The sequence below is a fragment of the Tupaia chinensis genome, unplaced genomic scaffold, assembly GCF_000334495.1.
Source record: "Tupaia chinensis unplaced genomic scaffold, TupChi_1.0 Scaffold143615_1, whole genome shotgun sequence".
NCBI classification, from domain to species: Eukaryota; Metazoa; Chordata; class Mammalia; order Scandentia; family Tupaiidae; genus Tupaia; species Tupaia belangeri.
Window position 1 is genome coordinate 477570 of NW_006203463.1, and position 13793 is coordinate 491362.

Here is a 13793-nt window from a genome sequence, read left to right on the forward strand (position 1 = left end):
GAGTAATTCAAGATCTAGCTGTTTTCACTTCCATTAAGAACGGTGGTGTGACTCATGGAAGCATCCATTTGTGTTATTTTGCATCAAATGTAATATTGTTATTTGTATTTTGTGTAAAGCCAATTTCCATGAGTACAGGTTAAGCCTGTCTGAGAGTGAGAAGTTTTAAAACTTAGATGTAAGATGTAAATACCTTAAAAACATCCCAGATCTCCATCTGCTTATTCATTCGTATGTATGTGTGTGTGTGTGTGTGTGGAAATTTAGGAGCATGTAGTCCTCGCCATTTAGGAAAGCTCAGCTGAGGCAGGTCAGCTGACTTTTCTCTTGTCCCCTGTGCCTCCTTGGGGGACTAGCCAGGTTTCGGAGGGGCAGGCTGTGTGGCTGGGAACATGACGGTGCTCAGTCACCGCTGACTTTTCCTGTGGTTGGTTATGGGAAACTGAACTCGGATGAGATGGAAACTGAACGAAGCTGCTACAGAAATGTGTGTCTCTTCGCCTAGTGTAGAAGCCGGTTGCCAACTTAAGATCTACTTAAAACCTAGTGGAGTTTGTTCCATTTCACAAGTACAACACTATATGTGTTTGGCTATAAATGAATATTGACTTAGGCTTAATATGGTTTATGCAGTACCGAGAACAGTGCTTGGATTCAAAGTATATTTGAATGCTAGGAGGATTTAGCTTGAAGTTATTATCTTAAGAATAATTTCCAATAATAACCTCAGAAACAGACAACAAGGATGGTATGGTGTAATGGGTTATTTGGATAGCTCTTTTGTGGCATTTATATGTTGAGTATTATTTTTGGAACTGAAGTCATACTGGAAAAGTATCCATTTACTATTCGCTCAAGGTGTTCCTTGAGCCAGCATTTCATTTTTTATTAGTTTCTTTGCTTATGGTTTCACAGGATATGGCGTCTTTTTGCCTTTAAAACACTTCTGTGCATTCGTGTTTGTATTAGGAAAATTTGTAAACTCACAGGTGAACATTAAAAGCTCAGAATTTGTGAAAATTTTAGGGCATATTTCAATTTTAGAGACATTTTGTTTTATAATGCTAATTGTACATTCCTTCCTAGATTAACTTCAGATACACAATTTACACGGGATAGCAAAGATATATAACTTAAATTTGATATAAGTGAATTTGCCACTGAAACATATACAGCATAAATTTGTTAGCCTCTGTGGACACCAAAAGAACCTTATTTCTGAAGAAGTACTTGGCTAGTGTACCCCATATTAAGTATTTGAGAAGTCAAATATCCGGAAGAGTTTATGTTTATCAGTTGCTGAGGATTTTTATCTATATACATTTCAGGATTAAAAAGTATATCATGGGGCCAGCAGATGGTGTGGTGGTTAAGGTGCTGGAATCCTACGTGGCTGACCACAGCTTAAGCTCTGGACCCAGTGGTGATAATCACACCGAGTGTGTGTGTATGTGTGTGTATTCCAAATCCCGAGAGGAGAATGGAGGAGAAGGGATTGTGGCATGACCATACCCCCTCAGGAGAGGGTGATTTCTCACTTTCTCCTCTGTCTCTTTCGTTCTGTCTCTGGAGTTAAGGTACCCTACGGCAAAAGCCTTTAAAAAAAAAATCAGGGACCAGCAGTTGGTGTAATGGCTGTGTCTCTGGACTCCCATGTGGTCGACCGCAGTTTGAGTCCCAGACCTGGTGACTTAAACTCACGCCGGGAGCATGTGCATGCGTGCCCAAGATCCTGAGAGAAGAATAAAGGAGAAGGGATTGCGGCATAGCCTTCCCCCTGGGGGGTCATTTCTCGCTTTCCGTCTCTTTGTCTCTGTCTTTCTTGGCAAGTGCATGTGCCCTATAGCAAAAACTTCTCAAAAAAAAAAAAATCATAGTATTGAGACATTGATGACTCAATCGTACAGAGTAGGAGGGAATATCCCAGTATAAATCAGAAGAATTGAATTACCTTCCACACATGCTTAGCATATGGCAGACCTAAACTGGCCGGCTCTTACAGTGTGTTGTGCTTATATTACTCCAGATAAAATTTTGACTTTTTTTGCAACGAGGCAGCAGAATCCATTTTATACCTTGTACACATTTTGCATTTGATAAAAATTTGGTTAAAACAATTACTGAAAGCAAGCAGTCAATACAAGAATTCTATTTTTTATGTATTGCTACAGATGTCACTATCTCCTGTTGATGGGCTCAAGAAATCAATCCTTTTTCTGTACTATAAATTTAAGCATGTCATCATTAACTGCTAAGTAGTAGAACCTGGATTTCAATCCTATATTCTAGATCTGGAGCCCCCATCTTTAAACATAAGGATCTAGGCCTGCCACAAGCCCACCTTTGTAACCCTCGCATTTATCATACTCTGTAACTCATATTTGTTTCCATAGACATTGCTTTATGGCAGGTATGCTTAATTAACCCATGATGTTCTTATTTTTCTGAACAGAGAATCAATATTTTAGTCAATATTTTAGCTATTTCCTGTAATTTTTGGTCCACCTACACTAACTACTTGTAAATGCTTCCCGTACCTTCCTAGTTTTAACCCACGTATCCTCTGTATTTCTGCATTGTTACAAAGAAATTAAGTCATCTCTAGCCATTGAAACTTTTTGGTTGTCTAACTTCCTAAAACATGAGTAACAAACTTAAGTTCTATTTATTTCAGTTGTTCTGTGTTTATAAATTTATATTTCCTTTTATTTGTCAAATATGTATCAATGATTTACTTTGGGGGGGGCGGGGAAGGGGTTTTTGCTATAGGGCGCGCGTGCTTGCCAGAAAGACAGAGACAGAGAGACAGAAAGCGAGAAATCACCCCCAGGGGGGATGGTCACGCCGCAATCCCTTCTCCTCCATTCTCCTCTCGGCATCTTGGGCACGCATGTACACGCGGCCGGCCGGCGTGAGTTTAAGCCACCGCGTCCAGGACTCGAACTGCGGTTGACTACATGGGAGTCCAGTGACATAGCCATTAGACTAACTGCTGGTTCCTCAATGATTTACTTTTTTTTTTTGGAGAGATTTTCGCTATAGGGCGCGTGCGCTCGCCAGACAGACAGAGAGAGACATAGAGACAGAAAGCGAGAAATCACCCCCCAGGGGGGATGGTCACGCCGCAATCCCTTCTCCTCCATTCTCCTCTCGGGATCCTGGGCACGCACGCACACGCGCCCGGCGTGAGTTCTAAGCCACCGGGTCCGGGACGCGAACCGCGGTCGACTACGTGGGAGTCCAGCGACATAGCCATTACGCTAACTGCTGGTTCCCGTCAATGATTTACTTTTGACAACTTCTTTTATTTCCCTCTATTCTCCCCTTGTGTGGAAAGGGCAGTAAAAAACTGTGACGGGCAAACAAAACTAAACAACGTGAAGACTTACACGTGGTCAGTGGCAGCATACTGTATTACTTTTAACCTGCTCTCTTCAAAAAATTGATTAGCCCTTGTAATTGTACATGACTGTGGGTATAAAATATGATTTTATAGGCGGGTCGTTAAAGCACTGGACTCTGTATGGCCAACTATGAAGTTCATGACCTGGACCTGGTGAATTAAAAAATATATCAGGTGTGTGTGCATGCATGCCCCAAATCCTGAGAGGTGATTTCGGGGATGGTTCCTCATGTTCTTTCTGTCTCTCTGGTGAGCACACATGCCCTTTGGAAAAAAATTTTTAAAAACTACAAAAAATATTAATTTTACAGTATAAGAATACAGTGTGTAGGGACCAGCAGGTGGCCTGGTGGTTAAGGTACTGGATTCCCACATGACTGACCAACCATGGTTTAAGTCAGGGATCTGGCAGCTTGAAAATCATGCTGGGTGTATGTGTGTGTGTGCCCCAAATCCCAGAAGAATAGAAGAGAAAGGATTGTGGCATGGTCATTCCCCCTGGAGGGTGATTTCTCACTTTTCCTCTCACTTCATTACTCTATGTCCTTCAAGTGCATGTGCCCTATGGCAAAATAAACAAAAACAAAACAAAACAAACAAAAACAACCTAAAAAATTAAAAGAATACAATATGTAATGATTTAAAATTTTTTTAAATTTAGTTTTATGTATTCACTCATTTATTTTAATTTGGCCAGGCACACACACACACACACACACACACAGAGAGAGAGAGAGAGAGAGAGAGAGAGAGAGAGAAAGCAAGCTACCAGGTCCAGGACTCAAACTGTGGTCGGCCATGTGGGAGTGTCCAGTGCCTTAACCACCATGCCACCAGCTGATCCCCACAATGTGTAATGATTCATTTAGGATAATTATCATACTTGTCATGTCAACCATCTGTCATTACTTGTGTTGAGAACATTTAAAATCTTACTCTGAGATACGTAGCAGTTTGTTGCCATCTACAATATATTCCCCCCCACTGTATTTTACAACATAAGACATTATTCAGCTCTCTATCTGCAATTTCACTTCTATTTATTAACGTCCCTCTATTTACTATCCCCCCATTCCTTCCCAGTCTCTAGCAATCATTCTTTATCCCTCTATCTCTACAAGGTAATTGTTTAAATTTCCGAATATGAAGGGGAGCATGTAGTATTTCTCTTTCATTGCCTGGTTTATTTCACTTACCAGGCTTGCCCATTTAATGTCAAATGACAGGGTTTCATCCTTGTTAATGGCTGACTAATACTCCCATGTGTATATATCTATACGCTACATTTTTGTTTATTAGGTGGTGGACACTTAAGTTGCTTCTATACCTTGGCTATTGTGAATAGTGTTATAATAAACACTGGGTTGCAAATATCTTTGCAACATCTGATTTATTTTCCTTTGAGTATATACCTAATAATGGGGTTGTGGGTCATATGGAAGTTCTCTTTTTAGTTTTTTGGATAACCTCCATACTACTTTCTATAATAGCTCTCCTAATTTACAGTCTCACCAACAGTGAATCAGGGAGTCCCTTCCTCTGTGTTTTTGCCAGCATTTTTTTTTTTTTTTTGGTCTTTCTGAAAATGTCTATGGGATGAGATGATACCTTATTGTGACTTTGATATGCATTTCCCTAATGATTAATAATAATGAATGAACATTTTCTAATGTTTATTGGCCATTTGTATGTCTTCTTTTGAGAACCGTGTATTCAAATTATTTGCCCATGTTTTAAATTGTGTTACTTATTTTATTTGTTACTGAGTCGTTTGAGTATCTTGTATATTCTAGCTCTTTATTTCTTGTCAGATGAATAGTATGCAAATCTTTTACCCATTTTATGGGTTGTCTCTTCACTTTCTTGATTGTTTCCTTTGCTGTGCAGAAGACTTTTAGTTGGCTATAATCCCATTTGTCTGTTTTTTCTTTTGTTTCTTGTGCATTTGATATTTTATTCATAAACTCTTTGCCAGTTCTAAAGTGTTTCATCTATATTTTTGTCAAGTAGCTTCATCGTTTGGGGTTTTATGTTTGTCTTCAGTACATTTAGAGTTGATTTTTGCATAGGGTAGAGATATGGATCTAGCTTCATTCTCGTACATATGGATGTCCAATTTTCTCAGCACCATTTATTGCAGAGACTTGCCCCCAATACATAGTCTTGGCACCTTTATAGAAACTTAACTGGCTATTTATGTATGGGTTTATTTCTGTGTCCTCTGTTCAGTTCTGTTGGTCTATGTATCTGTTCCTTTGCCAATACCATAATATGCTCTCTTTTAAATAGATAATTCTGGGGAGATTTCTAGAAAGGTTGACAAAACTCTCTTTTCTACTTGCATAAAATAGCAAGGGTTGGTTCCTGGCTTTGGGAGATATAGAGTTATAAAAAGAAAATTGATACAGCCCAAATATGTTGATTACTGTTATGCTTTCTCAGTCCTGCTAAGTTCAAAGAGAGTATCAATTTCCACATACTAGTGTTTGCATGGCCATCACGAGAGAGAGGAAAGCCATTCAAACTTTTTACAGAGAATAAAAAAAAAATGCTGTTTTTAAAAGATCTGTGTAAACTTGGAATTTCATCATACAGGAAGGTGTATCAGAAAAAGCTTAGGGTTTTGATGTAGAAATCCTTGATTTAAAGCTGTAGTTCTGCTGTTTCCTAGCAGTATGTGTTACTGGCAAAACACCTATTCTTGAACCTTCATAATAAACGTAACTGCCCTATTGACAATTCAGTTTTGCTAAGAATAAGATGGTGTGTGTCTGAACTAACTTTTGGTCTATACAGTATTGTAGGTAGGTATTTTCCCCCATTGCCATTTTTATTGTGACAGCAACTCGCTGCCGTATGGAGCAGTGCTTCTCAACACTTCTCTCATAACTGTACAAAGAGAATGCTTGCAGAGTATACTGAGGTAGGTGGACAGGACTGTTGTGATCAGAGACAACCAGACCTGGGGGCCCTGGCCACTCTAGGCCTACCCATGGACTGAGGTGAAGAAGCAGCTTGGCACACCCGTACCCCAGCAGGAGCAATCTAGCACTCTAGGTTATGTTAGCCAGAATGCTCAGAATCAGGAAACAAAGGCAAGCAACGCTTTCATTTTTTTAAACACACAAAACTATTTTAGAGAAATTTCTTTTTGCCAAACAATTTTTGTTATTGCTCATTGAATTATTTTCCCTGGATTTTTTACAGTATCTTTCAATGCAAGGTCAATAAACGCTGGATCGATTTAGTTAGGTTTAGTGGAAGGCTAAAGAATGACTATTACCAAGTATCCAAAACTTCTGTGCTGCGAGACAGAGACATATTACACATAGAAACTGTAATTCACATTTATTAAGCTTTTATTTTCCTTCCTGTTGATCATTTGGGATTATCAGCTATTACAATTATACCCAGATGTATGTAATGAAAACTTTTCCAAACTAGTTCAACAAATAGGTACCATTTTTTTCTTTTTCAGCAAGAGCTTTGGAGACAGAATAGGACTTAACGCTCAAAAAAATTCCTGACTTTCTTCTTTAATACCCTGAAGGTAGGGTTTTGTCATTTTGGTAGGCATTTCTCCCCATGGCACTGTCCATGCTTCGAGGAGAAGGGAGGCAGGATGAAGGTAAAGGTAACAACTAGATGAGTCTGCATCCCCCCTAATAATCACTTTCTTTTTTTTTGGAGAGGGTTTTGCTATAGGGCGCATGAGCTCTCTGGAAAGACAGAGAAAGAGAGAGAGACAGAAAGCGAGAAATCACCCCCCAGGGGGGATGGCCACGCCACAATCCCTTCTCCTCCATTCTCCTCTCGGGGTCTTGGGCACGCACGCACACGCACCCAGCGGGAGTTTAAGCCACCGGGTCTGGGACTCGAACCGCGGTCGACTACGTAGGAGTCCAGCGACATAGCCATTACGCTAACTGCTGGTCCCAATAATCACTTTCTTGAAAGTCCCACCCAAAAGATTTGTATTCTTAGCTAGAACTGGTTTTCACAGCCGTCTTTGGCTACAAGAGAATGTGCATATTTTTAAGTGGGCAGGCATGTATTTGTCAAATAGGACAAAGAGAGTTCTGTTAGAAGGTGAGAATGAATGTGAGTTAGGAAACTTGCATTTGCTACAATTATCATTATGGTCTTCCTTGACAGAGGATATTTAAGGCAAGGTAATAAAGTGTGAGATGGAGCAATGCCCAGAGTATTTTAATTTTATAATTGTACTAAAATTTGTTTTACAGTATAGGCTGAAATAATAATCTATTGCATGCTGATATATCTAGACCATGTCACAAATATTTTCACCTCATCCATGTTTATTGAACATGTCTATGTACCCAGCATTGTTCTAAACTCTTGAAGCATAGAAACCCTGGAGCAGTGGAGGAAGAGTATAGAGGCCGTAGTAGTTGTGTGATATTGAGTAGGTCATTTAGCCTCACTGATTCTCAGTCTCCTCATAAATAAAACGGGGAGAGTAACAGTATCAAATTCACAAGATCAAACTGCCAAGTGCCTGGCATAGGTCCTGGTGCTCAGTGTTGTCAGCCTGTGTTACTTATGTCATCACAGCTTTTTTCTTTCTAGGTTTTGTTGTTGATGTCTGTTTTTTGCCATAGTGCACGTTCACTCACTAAAGAGAGACAGCAAAAGAGAAAGTGAGAAATCGGGTTTTGTTGTTGATGTCTGTTTTTGCCATAGTACACATACACTCACTGAAGAGAGACAGCAAAAGAGAAAGTGAGAAATCACCTCCCTGGTAGGGAGAGGAGAGCCATACCGCAATCCTTTTTCCATTCTCCTCCTGGATTTTGGGCACACATGCACACACACTCAGTGTGATTTTCAAGCTACCAGGTTCAGGACTTGAACTGCAACCAGTCATGTGGGAGTCTAGTGCTCTAACCCCTAGGTGACTGACTGGTCCCCATCATTGTTATTTTTATCGTTATTGGTATTTTGTCTTTGTTGTCATCATCATCGTCATCTTCAGGCAGTATGTCTCGTCAAAGAGCTAACAAAGAGCCATTTAGAGACCACAGTATCACAGAAAACAATACAGAACAGCAGAAACAATGTTATACAAATATAAGGTAAGCACCCAAAATGTACAAAAATGACTGTGATGATGATTTGGTTTTAAATGACATGAATGAATAAAAATTTTCAATTACTGTATTGGGTCTGACCAAATAGAATACCATATAGAGAAAGATTTGAGTACTGTCAGGTATAACAGCATTTTAACACCTGACAATCCTAATAATGAAACTATAGTGCTTAAAGCATTTTCATACACTGTATTTCCTTCCATCAGAAAAGAAAATATAATTTTTAGCCCATGCACTTGTCTACCTAATAAGTATACTCTAAATATCTGAGCTCAGTGAGATGGATCTGTAATGCTAACTTCTCTTTGAGATAATTTACTCACAAATATTCTACTAGCTTTTCAAAACATGGTTTAGGACTGAGGTTATAAAATTGCATCTAAATGTGGAACTAGTAGAGTTGTGATTTTCACTGTTTCTTTTTTCCTCCCATGGCACTTCCTTCCACCAGTAAATTCAGGTCTGCTTTGGGAGTTGTGCTAGTTGCCTGGGTTTTTGTGGCAGATATGAGGCCTCACAGGGAGTAGCACTGGTCTGTTTGGTGGTTGGAAATGTTCCAGCAGTTTCCCAGACTACTCACTTCGCACAGGAGGGAATCACAGTCACAGAAGGTTAGCTGACTTTCCTCAGATCACAACCAACAGCTGGTTAATGCCAGGATAGAACTAGAGTCTCTTCTTATTCCCAGCCCAGAGTTCTTCTTACTAGACCTGTGATTCCCAGCTTCGGCTCTGGGAAAATGGATCTCTGGGAAAATATTGGGTTGTTGGAAAAGGTGTGATGCATTTTGCCTAGAAAAACAAAAGTAAGTCACGATTTTTCCAACAACTCAATAGTACCTTACAGTCCCCTGCTTCATATATGCTTTATGTATCATCCATGAGCTAAGTATTACTCCTTCCCTATAAAAATATAAATATTTGTATGTGCTAGTGTGATTTATAAAACATAAATTCATTTAAGGATATTGATAAAGTTACAGAATTTTGTTTGTATGTTTCAGTTAACAGATACCAAAGCGTAACTGTATGGAATCTTTACACTTTAACAATATTGGCAACCATGGGTTACAATAGGAGTCTTAAACTCAAATGCTTACAGGATCTAGCAAATAATATAAGTATGTGAAGTAAGTTATGTTTTGGAAAAACAAAACAAAACAACAATGAAAATGCAATGGTAACTTGGGAAGGCTACTCATGTTTACTAAAAGAGGCTATAGAAAGTGGCGGAGACTGTGTCAAAGTAGAGATCCTCTTATTTCTGTCAGGTAGCATGGATCTGATATTACCAATCTCTCAAGAAACTGGGAATCTGGATTTGAAAAAACAAAAAATTTTAAATTACCCAAATTTAAGAAATTGGTTTATGGGGGCCAATAGGTGGCATGGAGGTTTGGGTGTTGAATCCCCACATGGCTGACTGAGGTTCAAGTCCCAGACCTAGTGACCGGCATTCTTATTCTCCCCTACTCTCTTTCTGTCTCTGTCTGCTGAGCCTGAGTGCCCTGTAGCAAATTAAATAAATAAATAAATAAATAAATAAATAAATAAATAAATTTGGCTCATTTTCTAAAACACTGTATGAGTCAAAGGGATCTTTTTTTTTGAGAGTTTTTTTTTGCTATAGGGCGCGTGCACTCGCCAGAAAGGCAGAGAGACAGAAAGCGAGAAATCACCCCGTAGGGGGAATGGCCACGCTGCAATCCGTTCTACTCTCTGGATCTTGGGCACGCACCCACATGCGTCCAGCGTGAGTTTAAGCCACCAGGTCCTGGACTCGAACTGTGGTCGACTACATGGGAGTCCAGCAACATAGCCATTACGCTAACTGCTGGTCCATCAAAGGGGTCTTATTGGAGGACAAAATTCAGCTTCTGTGATTGTAGCTGTGATCTTTATACTAAAACCCTGGCCTTGTAACTCGATTACAGAGGAACACTTCTGAATCCGCAGCTCCAGAACTTACTGGAAATCTGAAATGTCTCCACATAGATAAAAGAGGCAGTATTGTTTATCAGAAAATGAAAGAGGAGCCCTGCAACTTCCTCTTTTGACTTCTTTGAACTCAAAGGGAAAAGAAAATCGCATTCATTCAAGTTTTTATTTATTTATTTAATTTACTATTAATATTTTTTTTCAATTTGACCAGAGAGAGAGTGAGCGAGCAAGCTGCCAGGTCTGGCATAAATTTACTAGTGAGGCAGAATAGGTTTTCCTTCCAAATAGATGCTGTAAAGATACCGTTTGAATGGAAGTAGACCTCTCAGAGCTCTGTCTACTGGACAGAAAAGACTGACAGGCAGTTTGAGGTTTAACATAAGGAAGACCTCTCTAGAAAATAAAGCCTGCCAGAGAGCCTCCTTGCATGGGGACTGACGTCGGACCCTATGCATTAGGGGCAAGTGGACCACCTGCGTTCTAAACTTTGTTATTGTAGCTGCGAAGAGTAAGTTTTGTGGAAAGGTGCGTCACCACCCTCCCCCAAATTCTGTGAGGATGGTATATTTCTAGCTAGATCTGTAGTTGTACTTCCTTTGCTACATAGTTCCCAAAACTCGGACAGAAAATAATGCCATAGGGATTCCTGTTATTTTACCTAGAATAATAAAAAGCCTTCACATTGATTTGCATGAAATATGGAAATTATATTTACAGTAGACATGTTTTTAATTTTAACTTTTATATAATTTATTTTGAAGGATTTTATTTTCTAGATTTTTTTCCTTCTCTATTCCTTTTCACCTAATATTTCCCTGCCTAAGATCAACCAACCACGTAGGGGACAGCAATGGTGTAGCAGTTATATCATTGGACTTCCACATGGTCCACCACGGTTCAAGTCCCAGACCCGGTGGCATCAAAATTATGCTGGGCGAGTGTAGGTGTGTGCCCAAGATCCTGGGAGGAGAATGGAGGGGAAGGGATTGCAGTGTGGCCATCCCCCCAGGGAGTGATTTCTCACTTTCCCTCTCACTGTCTCTGTCTCAATCTCTCTCCAGTGAACACACATGCCATAAGGCAGAAACCTCTTTTTTTAAAAAAAAAAAAATAAAAAAATCAACCATGTATAAGATATAAGGAAAGGCAGGTCTGGTTTAGAAAACACTGTTCAATTTTCTTTTATTTTATTTTGATATGAACACTTAACATGAGATTTACCCAAATAACAAATATTTGAGTGTACATTACAGTATGATTAAACAGGCTCAGTGCAGTACAGCGGATCTCTAGGACTTACTAATCTCGTGTAACTAAAACCTCATGCCCGTTGATTAGCAATTCTCCATCCCCCCGGCCCCCTCCCTCCCTGGCCTTTCTAGCTCCTGGAAGCTACCATTTCACTCGATTCAAGAGATTTGCCCCTTTTAGATACTGCATACAAACGCGTCACGCAGTAGTTGTCGTTCTGTGACCGGCTTATTTCTCGTGCTGTAATGGCCTCCAGATGCACGCACGTTGTCGCCTATTGCAGAATTTCCTTTTAAAGACTGAATCCTATTCCATTGCTTGAAGAGATTGCACTGCCTTATTCACTGAGCATTACTCACGATGGCCAAGGCATGGACACAGCCTAGGTGTCCATGGACAGGTGCAAGGAAAGCACTGCTCTTGGAGACACTGGGCGGGTAGGCAAAGTCCAGTGAGCGCTCCACACGCTCTCACAGTCCTCTTGGAAGTCTAACAGAGAAGAGTCTCTTCCACATCTGTGAATGAGAAAGACGGTGGTCCATTTTTCATAAGGTTGTAGAGGACAACCCATGGTATCTTTGGGTCTACTGTCCATTGGGAGGCATATATGTGCTTTAATCTGTAGTTAAAAAAAGCCACTTTCTACAACCAGCAGTAAAAATCTATTTGCAATGATTTGTTTATGACAGCTTTCCTCTTTTGAAAAGTTCAGGTAAACATAGACATTTAAAAATGATCGTTGTAATTCATGGCTGCCATTTAATTATAAAAGCCATCGTCTCCAATTGCACAAGGCATTGCGTTTTGTTTATTATGTTAGAGGAGGTAAGTCTTTCAAACAAAGCATTTTTCATACTTGGCCAAGTATTTTTTTTTCCCAGCCTTGTAGAAAGTTAGTCTTGTTAGTAAAATATGGAGTACTTCCCAACAGAGAATCATTAAAAATGAGGAGCTAAAAAGAATTCTGCTCTTTTTCTTCCTTTGCCACCACCTCTGAATTTTCCCCTCATCTCACAGTTTTTACTCAGTACAGTAATTCATTGATTTTCAGAATATGCATTTCTGAATATTTCTGTTTCTCAAAGGCTATTCCAATTGAAAACCAGTTTTTAAGATTTCAAAAGTCTTTCCCTTGAGAAATTATTCCTTAAACAAGCCTCCTGGCTTGGCAATGACAAGATTTTTTTTTAAGAGAGATTTTTGCTATGTGGCACGTACATTCACCAGAGAGAGACAGAGAGACAGAAAGTGAGAAATCACCCCCTGGGGTGATGGCCACACTGCAGTCCCTTCTCCACCAGTCTCTTCTTGGGATTTGGGGCACACATGCACACAAACCTGGCATGAGTTTTAAGTCTCTGAGCCCAGGACTTGAACCGCGGTCAACTGCGTGGGAGTCCAGTGATGTAACCATTACATGATCTGCTGGTCCTGACAAGAATGTTTTTTAAGGTAACTGGAACAATGACCTCAAGAGTCTCTCACCAGCCTTCATGTGACCCACACTTGAAAGAAAACTTTAGTTCATTATAATTGGTAACGTGGTACAAAACCGTGACTTAGAATCCACCTACTCAGCTGAAGGAAGACTTCAAGATGTAGAGTGAAAATTCATTTCAGAAAGGATTTTGATTCATCTCTTGCTTCTAATTTAGGGGTTCTCATCTCTTGCAGCATGCCAGGATCAGACTTCTCCATTAAGGAATACACCTTCATTTCTCGTGTTTCACATTTCTTGTGTCAGGGCTGCTATATCAAAACAAAACAAAAACTGCTTTAAAGACTATTGTTTTCCACTATGGCTTACAACACTGTTTGGTAGAATAGGATCTATTTTTCCTCTTGATTTCTAAGATTTCTGCTGGAAACACTGATGAAGAACATATGTCTACCCTAAATCACTCCCATGAGAAATGTTGGAACTGTTACATTGAGTTCTACTATCCAACATATTAAAATAGTTAACCACAGCACAGATTACTGAACAGCTATATCAAGTGAAGTTTAAAATACTGAGTATATATATATATATTTTTTTTTTTTTGATAGGTTTTTGCTATAGGGCGTGTGCCCTTCCCAGACAGA

At 39.7% G+C, this 13793-nt stretch overlaps 1 protein-coding gene across 1 annotated transcript in view; it reads left to right on the forward strand.

The window, feature by feature from the left end:
- The window catches only part of SCFD2 (sec1 family domain containing 2), a 457870-nt gene that overhangs the window by 161891 nt on the left and 282186 nt on the right, over nucleotides 1–13793 (forward strand). The gene's annotated exons all lie outside the window — the stretch shown is intronic.